Below are 13,550 nucleotides of genomic sequence, written 5' to 3' on the forward strand. Positions count from 1 at the left end.
ATATGTTCGTCCATATTATTTGCATATTTAGCTCCTTCCAATAACTTAAGAGATGAAGACAGTTTTCATTGTCAAACCAATGAGCCAATGAGAATTCCTTTCTATCAGAAAGATTTTACCTTGTTTTTAAATTCAAATAAGTGTATTTATATATACATAATAGATAAATTATGGAATACACTCATAAAGTCAGCCATTAAAATAGGTAAATTCAGGATTAAAATGAGATTGAGATAATTCAATTATGCTATGCAGTTTTCAATACATGATAATGACTAGATACTAAAGGTTTCCTCACTGATATTAATCAAGCAATGCTAAATGTAGCTAACATCATAAGTATGATAAAAGGATGATATTTCTCTGGTAAAAGTGCTTGCATGTGTTTGTGAAGCTCTGTTCTTAGGCTTTGGGGAATAATCAAAAAAGTACTGTATTTTTTAAATCGGGGGGAAAATATTCCATTAATTTTGTTAAGCCACATGATCAAACTTTTCCTTTTGACTGTTTTCCCTGCTTTCCATCTTTTCTTTGTATTAGGAGCACAAGAGTGCCCAATGAATCTGTCCAAATCACTTTTTAAAAAAATCCTATCACAACCCTTAGCAAATCATAATGGTTCCCGACCAGCCACAGGAAAGAGTCTAACTCCAAACCTTCAGGGTCCAGCCTGAGTGGCCTTCCGTACTGCCTTCTCATCTCTGTCCCTTTCTCCTCTCCACTCAGACATGTCTCAGCCGTGAAGGGATCTAGTACTCAGCGCCCACTTCTCACAGCCTCACTTCTGCTCTGTCCTGAGCTCAAGTTTTGGGAATTGGCATTCCACATCTGCTTGTTAACATTAGTCAAAGGAAAACATAACAGCAGAAACCCGCCCCGTGTCTACTCTTCCATCCCTCTTGGCCCAAGCACATGACCTTGCACATAATAGATGCTCATTAAGTGTCTGCTGCTTGGCTGTCTAGAGAAATCCACACTGTCCTAGGGAATAGGCACTTGCTTCTCCTTGACCAGTGGTTCTCGGTGCCTCTGCACTTTGGGATGTGGAAACACCGAGAATGCTCACGGAGACTTAGCCAGGAAATACTGACTTGGCAGCATGGCTTAGAGGATAGCATATATAGCTCTCAAAACAAAACAAAACAAAACAAAATAACAAAAAAAATTTTTTTAATTAAAAAACAAAGAAACTGCAATTGAGACAAATGTGGAAAATGTGGTCATTAAGATTTATTTTAACAGGGCCTTCCAACATAGCATCTCAGAACAGCATCTCTAAGTGTTTCTATTTCTAAAAATATTGCTCGTGTAACTACCTCAGCCACTCCAAAACCATGAGAAGTTAAGCAGGGTATTGATATTTTCGATTCGAGTTAGAGTTTTAAACGACCTTTGCCTTAAAGCTTCACCAGCCAAGAGCAGGGTTGAGCCCAGCTGTCCCAGCTGCAGCTCTCCAAACGCCGGCCATTCCCAAGGCTGAGTCAAGGCCAAGGCTCAGTTAAAGTTTCTTAACAGAAGATTTATTTTCTTACCAATGACATTCTCCACTGGGGGAGGAAAGAAAAAGAAAACAGAAAACTATCTTTTAGATATAGCTACCTCAATGACAGAAGTGTGAATTGGGGGTGGTTTATATCCTACAGAGGCCGTTCCTCTTTCTAAATCCTAACCATTTAAAAATATCTTTGCTTGTGCTGGAATGCCATTTTCTGGTATTTTGGCTTCTTCAACATGAATCTTTTGTAACTATGAAGCCATTTCAGCTCTTGGAATTTGCTGGAGACAGATTCCCAAGCAGAACGTCCTGGGAGGTGGGAGGTGGGCAGATTCAGGAAAGAATGCACAATTCCACTTGGCCTTGCAGCGCATCTTTTCCAGGGTGCTTTCCTGTTTTCCTCATACCTGAGGGAACTCTGTCTCTGGACCAGCAAATGTACTGCGGAGAGGGATGCGGTCACCCTAAAACGTTAAAGTCGAGGTTAAAAAAACAAAAAAGCAAAAGAAAAATCCTCTTAATGTCCAAGGCCTAAGAAGCAGGGGAAGCGCAGCTTCAAATGTCAGCTGTCACATTTCCTGTGTCTTTACTGCACTGACGAGCCGGCGGCAGGCCTCCCTCTGCCTCAGCAAAGAAATGTGTTGGTAAGAAATTAGCACTATAGTCCCAGTATTACAGAGGAACATTGATAATAATGCTATCTGGTTCGGGATTCAACATGAGTTCTCGCGCAGGCCCTTTTACAGTGCAGGCAGTGAGGGAGGGAGTTCCCTGGTGGCCTAGTGGCTAGGACTCCACACTCTCACTACGAGTTCAATCCCTGGTCTAAGAACTAACACCCCACAAGCCCAGAGGTGTGGCCCCAAAAATTTAAAAAATAAAGGGCAGGCAGTGAAAAGGCAAAGCGGGGTGATAACCTGAGTCTCGGGAGAAGGAACGCTGGAATTTAGGTTCCTGAAAGCACCCCAAATCCCCAGGTTCAGGCACACGGTCAGCCCACCTCCTCTGGTTTCCCCAGCCATTCCCTCCAGTGTCCCCGGCCAGACAGCTCTGGCCCTTCTCCTGAACCTCCAATCCCCCTATCGCCCAGCCCAACCTCCTCCTCACGACCGATGTCCACTGTCCTCAAGTCACCGTGGTAATCTCCAGGTGACCTGGGCCATCTCTCTCCTGCAGATGCTATTGCTGGGGCCACCCCTTTCAATCTGTCCCTCTCTGCTCAGCCAAATGACAATTCAATTCTTTTTTTTTTTTAATTTTATCGGAGTACAGTTGATTTACAAGTTTGTGTTAGTTTCAGGTGGACAGCAAAATGAATCAGTTATACTTATATATGTATCCATCTTTCTTTTTCAGATTCTTTCCCCATAGAGGTTATTACAGAATACTGAGTGGAGTTCCCTGTACTATACAGTAGGCCCTTGTTAGTTATCTATTTTATACACAGTAGTGTGTATGGACCTAGACATTATCATACTAAGTGAAGTGAGTCAGACAGAGAAAGACAAATATCATATGATATCATGTATATGTGAAATATAATTAAAAATGGATACAAATGAACTTTTTTACAAAACAGAAACAGACTCACAGATCTCCATAATTCAATTCTTGAGCTATTGTGTGTGTGCCCTCAACTCCCCAGCTGAACTGTCTAGAAAAACACACAATCTCACTGATGGGGTCTTTCAATTTGTGGCCAAGAGCTCCAGGTGGACTCTTAGGACTAACAGGTGATCACTCCGCACCTCCTTCCCTTTTTCCCCAAACTTACAAGCCCTCCTGCACCATGGCACTCTCAGCTGGTGACTTGACTTCCTACTTCACAAAGAAAATAGAAGCGATCAGAAGAAAACTCCTCTTCTGAGCACTACCTCAGCACCCATGTATCTGTCATTTAGTCCATTCCCCACCAGTAACTATCTGTGTTCTGCCTGAAGCAAACAACTCCACCTGTACACGAACACACCTCCCTCACCCACTCAAGACACGCTTCCAGAAACCCTCTGTCCTATATTATCACCTTTTTACTCTCTACTGAATCATTCCCATCGAAGTATAAATAATGTTAATGCTTCCAACTCAAAACGAATTCTCTTGGCCTGACTCACCCCACCAGGTACCACCCCATTTTTCGGCTCCCCTTTGCAGCAAACCTTCTCCAAACTGCCGTCAACAATCTCGGTCTCAGAGTTCTCCCTCCATCTTTCCCTCGGTTGCCATAGTCACCAGACCCACATGACATTTTGCTGTTTTTATCGAAGGCACAAATGACCTGCGTGGCACTGATCCAAGAGTCAATTCCAGTCTCCACCTCATCTGGCCCATCCACACACACTGGGCACAGCTCATCATGCCCTCCTTCTGAAGTGATTTCATGTGGCTTCTGAGATGCCTCACCCTTGGATTTCCCCTCCCTCTCTGGGGGCTGCCTCTTGGTGTCCCTCTTCCTTTGCTCCTCCTAAAGCTGGAATGTTCCAGGGCCCAATACTGAGAACTCCTCTCTCATTAGGATCTCACTGCCCTTATTCCTTTAAATCCCAACTGCAGGCCAAAGACCCCCGTTGTACCTCCAGCTCAGATCACCATCTTCAAGTATCAGATCTGGATATACCTGTCCACTCAGCATCTCCATTTGGGGGGGGGGGTGTCTTATAATCTCAAACTCAACCTGTTCAAAACTGAACTTCTAACCTCTTTTGGCACCAAACCTTCCCCACCCTGCAGACTTCCCCATCTCAGGTGGCGACAACTCCCTCTAGTTGCACAACCTAAAATCTCTACCATCATGATGGACTTTCCCTTCTTCTCAAGTTCCACACCCATTCTGCCAGGACATCTTAAAGGCTCTTTCTTCAAAATATATCTAGAATGTGACCACGTTTCCCTACGTCCACGGCTACCAGTAGAGCAGGCCACTGAATTATCTCTTGTCTGAATTACTACAATGGATTTCTCTAATGACCTCTAAGTGTTCTCCTGGTCTACCCCCCATCCTTCAACGCTGATACCAGAATGAGCCTATCAAAATGGATCACGTCCCTCCTCTGCCTAAAACACGGCACTGATTTCCCATCGTAAAGCCTAGAATTCCCCCCCAATAGCCCGCTATGCTAAAGATGGTCAGGTTTCTGTTACCTCCTGACCACTCTCTGCCCCGCAACGCCCGACTCACTGCTTCTGTTGGCTCCCCTGCCTCTCGGTGTTCCCCTAATGTGCTGCGATGCACAGACTGGACTCTGGGCCTTCATACCCACTTTTTCTTCTAGCTCCAAGTCTCTTGTCCCAGTTGGTTAAATGGCTAATTCCCACAGTTCCTTAAATCCACTTTCAAATGTCGATTTTTTAATGAGACCTCCCGGAGCACTCCATTTAAAACTCCACCCCTCTAAACTTGATAGCTTTTTAGTTTCTCCACAACACTTATGCCTGGGAATGAGACATGAAGTTTACTTCTTCACATGGTGGTCAGTCTCTTGGTGCCTGTCCCCACCCTCCACTCACACGCCCCCCCAACCTGGAATCTCCATGAGAGAAGTTTGCGTCCGTTGTGCTCACTGTGGGTCCTGGGTTAGAACAGCATCTGGCACAATACGGTTGCTCAATCCATATGTTCTGGACAACTTAATGAATCACTGAGACCCTAAGGACATCACTTTGATCTTCTAAACCTGTTTCCTGGTCTACAAAACCAGACTAGCAAAAACAGCCTCATGAGCTTGTTAAAAGCAGAAAATGAGGACCCGTGTGGTAATCTTTGTAAAATATTAATTACTATAACTGCTTAACATAATATGTTGAAGACCATCCTCAAAATTCATTCAGGGGAAGCAAACTAGGCAATTGCTTATTTGGTGTGGTTTAAGAGGTACAGATAAACCCATCCAGGTTGGGGTCTTTCCCAACAATGGCCTAAGAGCCCACCAAGAAGACATAAATGAAGGTTTTCAAGCTTTCATTTTCCAATTTCAAAATTACCTTTGAAAAGTCCTGATGGGAGGAGAGGAACGGTCTTCTGGCCAAATCCTGGTGTCCTGATGTACTCAGCTGGCCCTCCCTCTCATGGCAGGCTGCCCATCTGGAGTAGTGGGGGAAGATCTCTGGCACTGGGGTCCATGCAGACCTGGGGGATGGGGAGTGTATCAGACTCAGCAGGGTGAACACCTGGGGAGCAGGAGAAGGGCACAGGAGCTTAGAGAGCAGGTTGGGGGGTGGCAGGGGGCAGCAAAGGTCATTGTGCTGATTTAGAACCCAGCATCAGCCTTTCAAATCCCCAACTCAAGACGGAAAGCTATTGATAGAACTACCAGAAATCTAATCTGATCAACATTTGGAAGGTATCACTGGAGAAGAAACTAAGGTTTATGGTATAGGTAATCAAATTCCACAAAGAAGTTAACAGATAAATCTACCAACACAGACAATTCTCAGATAACAATGTGTCCCTGGGTCTCCATTTCTGTCCCCTCCTTTTCCAATCACAGCCATTCAGGTTTGCCCCAATGGACTCCTACAGGCAGAGGTTTAGGGCCATAGAAAAGTTTCAACACAAGGCAAGATTATGTTAACTGTAATCCCCAGGGCAACCACTAACAAAACAACTGAAAAATGTATAAAACATGAACAACAGAATTAAAATGGTATGCTAGAAACTAACACAAAAGAAGGCAAAATGGAGGAATAAAGGAACACAAAAGACATAAGATCCATAAGGAAAAATAGCAAAATGGCAGACATAAATTCTGTCTTATCAGTAGTTACACTAAATGGTCTAAACGCTCCAATCAAAAGGCAGAAATTGGTACAATGGATAAATAACATATGCTGTTAGAAGAGCACCAAAACAGAATCAAAAAGAATAAAATACTTATGAATAAATTTAACAAGATATACAAGATTTGTACATTGAAAACTACCAATATATCATTACAAGAAATTAAAAACTAAGTAACAGAAAAGACATTCTGTGCTCATGGGTTGGAAGACAATATCGTTAAGGCAGCAATACTTCCCAAATTGGTCTTCAGATTCAATGCAATCTCCATTAAATTCTAAGCTTTCTTTTTTGCAGAAATTGACAGGCAGTTCTTAAAATTCATACAGAAATCCAAGACATCTCACATAGCCAAAAGAACCTTGAAAAAGAAAAGCAAAATTGGAGAATTCACGGTTTTGGATGTCCAAAAGAAAACCGCTATGGTAATCAAGAGAGTATGATACTGGCATAAGGAAAGACATAGAGATCAATGGCTTAGAACTGCCAGTCCAGAAATAAACCCACACATTTATGGTTAACTGATGTTCGCCAAGAGTGCTATGACCATCCAGAGGGTAAATGATGATAGGCCTTTCAACAAATGATACCGACATTCAGAAAATGAATCTCTACACAGACCTTACACCTTTCACAAAAATTAACTCAAAATGGATTGTACACCTAAATGTAAGAGCAAAAATTATAAAACTCTTAGAAGAAAGCATAGGAGTAAATCCTTGTGACCTTAGATTATGTACTAGTTTCTTAGATATGTCACCAAAAGCACAAACAACAAAAGAAAAGTTAGGTAAACTGAGACTCCATCAAAAGTTTAAAGTTTTGTGTGTTATAGAGCACCATCAATAAAGTTAAATCAACCCACAGAAAGGGAGAAAACATATACAAACCACGTATCTGATAAGAACTTTGTATCCAGATTATATAAAGAACACATTCAAATCAACAATAAAAAGACAAATAACCCAAATAAAAAATGGGCAAAAGATCGGAATAGACATTTCTCCAAAAAAGATATCCAAATGTCCAATAAGCACATTTGAAAATGTTCAACATGATTATTCAATTATGGAAATGCAAATCAAAACCATAATGAGATACCATGTCACACCCACTAGGATGACTAGAATCAAAGACAGAAGATAACAAGCATGGGTGTGGGTGTGGAGAATTCTGAACACTTACACATTGCTACTGGAATCTAAAGTGGTGCAGCTGCTTTGGGAAATAGTTTGGCAGCTCCTCATAGGGTTAAACACAAAGTCACATATGGCCCAGCAATTCCACATCTAGGTATGCACCCGAGAGGATGGAAAACAAATGTCCACGAACAACCTGTACATGGATGTTCGTAGCAGCAGTATTCAAAATAGCCAAAAAGTGGAAACAACTCCAATGTCCATCAACTGGTGAATGTGAAAACAAGATGTGGTATGTCCACAGAACGGATTTGAAATGCTACAATAAGGATGAACTATGAATATATCATGCTAAGTAAAAAAAAAAAAAAAAAAAAAAGTCAGACCAAAAAGGCTACAAACTGCAAGAAAACATGTATATGGAATATCCAGAACAGGTAAATCCAGAGGGACAGAAAGTAGATTCATGGTCTCCAGGGCTTTGAGTCAAGGCAGAGTAAGGAGACACAGCTATTGGATCAGGGATTTGGGAGGGAACTGAAAATGTTCTGGAATTAGATGATGGTGATGCTTGTACAACTCTGTGAATATCCTGAAAACCCCTGAATTTTATACTTCAAAATGATGAATTTTATACTATATGAATTACATCTCAATGAAACTATTATTAAAAAAGAAATATATCAACAGAAAAAATGTAAAGGCATAATAACTCCAGAATTTCCCAAGTTTCTCTCTCCTCAAGTACAGCATCTGCTCATCAGAAATGCAACACCAGCATCTGAACTTGGCTTATTTTTAGGCGTCTATGGTCAGGAAGCAAAGAACAAAATCAATTCTGTCTTTCTATTCACTTCAAAGTAGGGCATCCGAGAGCAGCAGATGTTTCCATCTGAGTAGACGTGAGATACATCCCAATGGACAAACTCACATCTCCTCTGGAGCTAGTCCTTCCTCCCTGCGCTTTTACTAAAATGTCAAGCTTTGCCCATGTGTGACCTGAGCAAGTGAGTTTTCCTGCAATACTCCTGACCAGCTCCCAAAGTCTACAGCCTTCCATGTGGAGGCTGAAAGCTCTGAGCTACCCCCGCCCGTCACCTGGTCCCTGCACAGAGCAACCCTGTCCACCTGCAGGAAGCTCCTCCTCTGCCCTGAAGCATCAAGGTACCGACTTCAGAAAATATGACCCTGTGTTTTGCACATCTTTTCCCTGCCTGTGCTTGGCAATCAATAAGAACCCTTCAAACAAAAGATAATACAAAAGTCTGCTTTACTACAGGTTTCTGCCATGTTTCCCAGGTACGAAGAGCCAGTAAATAGAACTATAATCTTCAGCAAGAAAGAAAAGCTCTCGGTGAGCTGGTGCAGTGGCAACAGAAGACTTTTAGCTGCATTAGAAAAAGGTTCATGAAAAGAGGCTGCACGCAGAGCTCTCTGCCCGGAGGCTGCGCTGTGAGCCTGTGGGTTTTCAGGCTGCCAGCAGGTCGGAAAACCCCTGCCCACCTTCCAGAGCCCCAGTCTCGGGGCTGCCTTACGCTGGCATTGCCTGGGCTCCACAAACAGGCAGGGGTTAAAGTATGAAAGTGCTGCAGCGTTTCCCACGGTGGTTCTTCAATCACATGTTTCGTGGAAGTGGTGGCCACCTCCAGCCTTGGCTCGATCCTCCAGGTATGAAACATTGCCCTTCACAGAGCTCTGCTTACAAAGCTGCACAGATTGTGATCGGTCAGTCCCCATCCTAGGTCCCCACAAGCCCTGCTATTTTTAGTGCTGGTGCTGCAGAGAACAGGGAATATATGTACTGGGTTTTAGCAGAAACACCAATAGTAAACATTTATCCTTTATTAACCTTTTTTTGCACTCCTAGCATCTGCTGAGATGCTGGGTAGGAATGATACAAAAATGGATCTGGCATGATCCTGCTCTCAAGGAGATCAGACTTGATGGGAACTTTTATGCCCATGCATTACTCTCCTGGCTGATTAAACATAAAAAAAAAACATTACTTTTTGTCATTGGAAGCAAATATGACACACCACAGCCTAGGACCAGGCTTCTTGTTTCCTAAGTCTGTGCTCCTCTGGAATCTCAATTTCATTCCAATATAAATTTAATAAATTCACCCTTTTATAGGAGCAGGGATGCTACAACAAATAACAAAGGTCTCAACTGTTTGGGATAACCTGAGAACGCCAACCTGGTACAAAAATACGCATTAAAGAAATTATTTCACCAATTGTATGTACATCAATATAAAAATGGGTCCTATTAGTGAGTTATATATAAGATTATTCCTTGTTAAATTAATTCACCAAACAAAGGACAGCTGGAATCACTAAAATAATCAGGCTTATAAGAAAAAAACTGGGGGAATTCCCTGGCGGTCCAGTGATTAAGACTCTGAGCTTCCACTGCAGGGGACACAGGTTCGATCCCTATTTGGGGAACAAAGATACTGCATGCTGTGCCTCATGACACGGCCAAAAAAAAACAAAAACAAAAGAAAAAACTGGGGTTAGGGATAACCACTCAAAACCTTCAGAATTTCATAATACATATACACACACCCACATATATATATATATATGTGTATATATATATATATATATATATACATATATATACGTATATATACACACACACACACACACACACACATACTGAAGGATTGCTTGGCCCTGCTGAGGGAGCACTGTGGTCAGATCTAGGGTGGCAGGGGGCCAGGCGGAGCACTCCCCCACCTCCGCACAGCAGCTCAGTTGCAGGCACACAGTAGCAGGAAAATGGACTTAGCCAAAAATGGGTTTTGCCAGGTGATTACGAAAGTGGGGGAAAGGGCCACATTTCAGAAAGAAGAGGATTGAAGACAGAAGGGTGGCAGTGAACACTGAAAAGAATGTAGGGCTGACGATCCTGTGGGGATGAGGTATTTCTGAAGACCAGGAGCAAAAGGATTAGCTGCAATGAGGAACGACAGTGATCAGAGTGGGTACTGGATGTCAGGTGTCAGAATAACCAGGTATCACTTTGGCAACGGGCAGATGACAGAATGTGTCACAGCACTCTTTGCAAGATAAAAACTGGAAAGTGACTTAAATGTCCATCAAAAGGGACAAGCTGAATAGATAAGATGGTGTCTGTCATGTAAGTGAAGAAGGAGCTGGACCTGCAGGCACTAGTATGAAGAGATGTCTAAGACATAACAGCAAATACAAAGGCATAATACATAACAATGTGTATAATAATCCCATTCACAAACATAAGTTTTAGTTATGCACTCACACACACAAAATTTTTCTAGAAGAATGTAGAAAAAAACAGTTAGTAATCACTTTATACTAAAGAGAATTTTACTCTTCATTTTATTCCTAATTAAACTTTTTTTTTTACCTTCTACATTTATAACTCTAAGTTTTTAGAACTAAAGATTTTTGATGTAGTCTATTACCCGTGAGATGCTACACATTGAGAAAAAGTAGTTATTTTTCTATGGCTTCACACAGGATCTCATACTGCAAACTGAATTAAAATCCCACAAAAAGCCCCATTGCTTTGCATTCCAGGCTCCCTGAAGCAAATCCTTACAGCGGGACCGGCTCTGCCATGGGCACAGGGATTAGAGTTAGTGGAGGCTCTTCCTTCTTCCTGTCTGTCTCTACACTGAATGGACATTGAGACTCAACTGGTTATCAGCACAGACTCCAGCCCACAGAGTGAGATCCTCCCACTTACCTACAATTCCATACACACAAGTCCTCAAAAGAGATCCAAAGGCAGTCCCTCTACCTGTCCCCGATCTTTCAATTTCCAAATCAAGAACTGTCTTTTAGTTGCTGCTGGGCTTGAAAGTTCCTAATTCAAAAATCCGTGTAGTTCTACTCGGCTCAGCTTCTGTGGCCACAGCAAGTGGAGGTTTTCGTATGTGCAATTTGTTTGACTCTGAGATGAATAGAGGTCTTGTCCGGCGTGTATAAAGCCATCTCTGTCTACGGCCATTGTATACTAATACCATCACACACTGGAGGACAGACGGCCCCACAGCCATCCCTTTGGAGTCGTCCTGCAGTTAGTTATTTCACATTTGTCTTCTCTGGGGGAAAATAAAACACGGTCTTCAGCAATGGAGATATTTGTCAAATTATAGCTATGGAACAGATTCATTGGCTCCTTAACTATCAATTAATTAAATGATTTCCAATTCTCTTGTTGTTATAAAAGGCATTTGGCTAATACGATCATCCTTCCTGATTCTAAGAAATGACTCATAAAAACGAAGCTAATTCTTAGGTTTAAACCTGCTCACAAAGAGCAGATTGATCTACCCAACTGGATACTGAATTAGGCATAGATTAAGCAGCTTGTTATAGTAGAGGCATTACCACAGGAAAGAATGCTTTATTTAGAAGGGTGAGATAAAACACACACCAACTTTAAGAACTTAGAAAATAACTCCTTTGACTATGTAGCTCTGAAAAGGAGAAAGGTAGATCTTTATGTGCTGATAAAGAAAAATCCAAAATAAGTAGAACAAAAGCAATATGCAGCATTTCCCACTTAAAAAGGGAGGTGAGAGGGACTGGTGTGGAAGTATATAAGAAACTGATAGTAGGTGCATCTGGTTCAGAAGATTAAAAGCCTGCGGCAGAAAGAAGAATTGCTTTGTACTGTAAAAGTTTTTATACTGTCAGATTTTTGAATTTTTAATGTGCTATATATAATTTTTATTGAGGTCAAATTCACATAACATAGAATTAACCATTTTAAAGTTAACAGTTCAGTGCATTCAGTGCGCTCACAATGTTGTACAAGCAGAACCTCAATCAAGTTCCAAGATAGTCCCATCACCCCAAAATAGAACCCATTACCCACTAAGCAGTTAATCTCCACTCTCACTCCAACCGGTCCCTGGCAACCAGAAATTGGCTTTCTGTCTCCATGGTTTTACCTATTCTGGGAACTTCATACAAAAGGAATAATACAATATGTGACACTGTGTCTGGGTTCTTTTTTGCATTTCATTTTTAAAAACTAAAATTTAAATACAATATTTCCTGGAAAAATTCCATTCAAGTCATTCATTACGTTTTTCAAAAATATTTAAATGCCTAATATATGTAAATTCATTATATCATGTCCCATAAATGACAGAACAATGAAATTAGCCATGAAAAGATTATTCAGCTAATTATGTTCCACTTCAAAGGGCAAAAGGTTATCAGCCTACTGAAGAAAAGTTTGAACACCTACCCTATCCAGAATATCCTGCAAAGTATCATGAGTAATTTAGAAGAAAGAGAAGGTTTAGATTCAAAGCTGGAAGGGAACAGAGGTTTCATTCACTTATAGGTTAAAAAGTCAAGGCCCAGACCCACAAAGTTTCCCAGCGTCACACCGCAGTTCTGAGTGCCCTGGTTTCCACTGATATACTCTCCAGTCTCACAGCCAACGCCTTCACAAGGTTTGTTATTGAACAAAGGTGAGTAAGGCAGAATAGCACATGTGGGCAGAAAACTGTGAGGGTGGAGATCTGAGGTTTCAGCTCTGACACATAAAGAGCTGTCACTCTCATTCTCACATGAAAGGGCTGTACAAACCCACAATCAGAAACTTCTTGGACCCATCAGAAAACTGAGGGCGCAGGGCAAACCAATCCCCTGAAATCTGGAGAGGTCACAAAGTCACAGCCAAGATCTGTTCACCAGAAGGAGAATCCTCTCGGCCATAACAGATAGGATCACCTACATGGTAATTTTCATGAACTGCTAGAGGTTGAGTATGAACTAGACTGAGTGAGAAAGAAACTACTAGGGGCCACAGTCTTGAGGAGGCCCCCATGCTTTGGTGAGTTTGACCTCTAGGAATCCCACCAGGTTCTCACAGTGAAGAACCAAGAAAATTCACTCCTGGTTCTAGCTTGGAGAGACGGGAAGAGTAACCAATTGAAATATGCCCAGACGGTCTACATAACACAGGCCCATTCTGAAGCCCTCACTTAACCTGAAGAACAGCAATCACTCCACTCCAGTCCTGTCTCACCCAAGGAGGAGCAAAATAGCTAAGAAACTCTTGTGAAGCACACAGCCCAGGTACACTGTCCTGCTGAAAGACTGAGGCTTAATGTTGAGAGTATAGAATGCTCCCC

The 13,550-nt window shown here is 42.0% G+C and overlaps 1 protein-coding gene across 10 annotated transcripts in view; it reads right to left on the minus strand.

The window, feature by feature from the left end:
* Window positions 1–13,550, minus strand: part of RNF144A (ring finger protein 144A) — a 114,616-nt gene that overhangs the window by 84,270 nt on the left and 16,796 nt on the right. For 6 of the 10 annotated variants that reach the window (XM_081254563.1, XM_081254567.1, XM_081254559.1 and 3 more), the window contains exon 2: window positions 5,474–5,618. The exons of 2 other annotated variants lie outside the window; for them this stretch is intronic. The gene's annotated coding sequence lies outside the window, so the exon portion shown is untranslated. Of the gene's footprint in view, window positions 1–5,473; window positions 5,660–13,550 lie in introns of all 10 variants that reach the window. 2 more of the 10 variants (XM_081254561.1, XM_081254562.1) reach the window with 1 other exon arrangement.

This window comes from Mesoplodon bidens (assembly GCF_964165515.1).
Source record: "Mesoplodon bidens genome assembly, chromosome: 14".
In the NCBI taxonomy this organism is placed as follows: Eukaryota; Metazoa; Chordata; class Mammalia; order Artiodactyla; family Ziphiidae; genus Mesoplodon; species Mesoplodon bidens.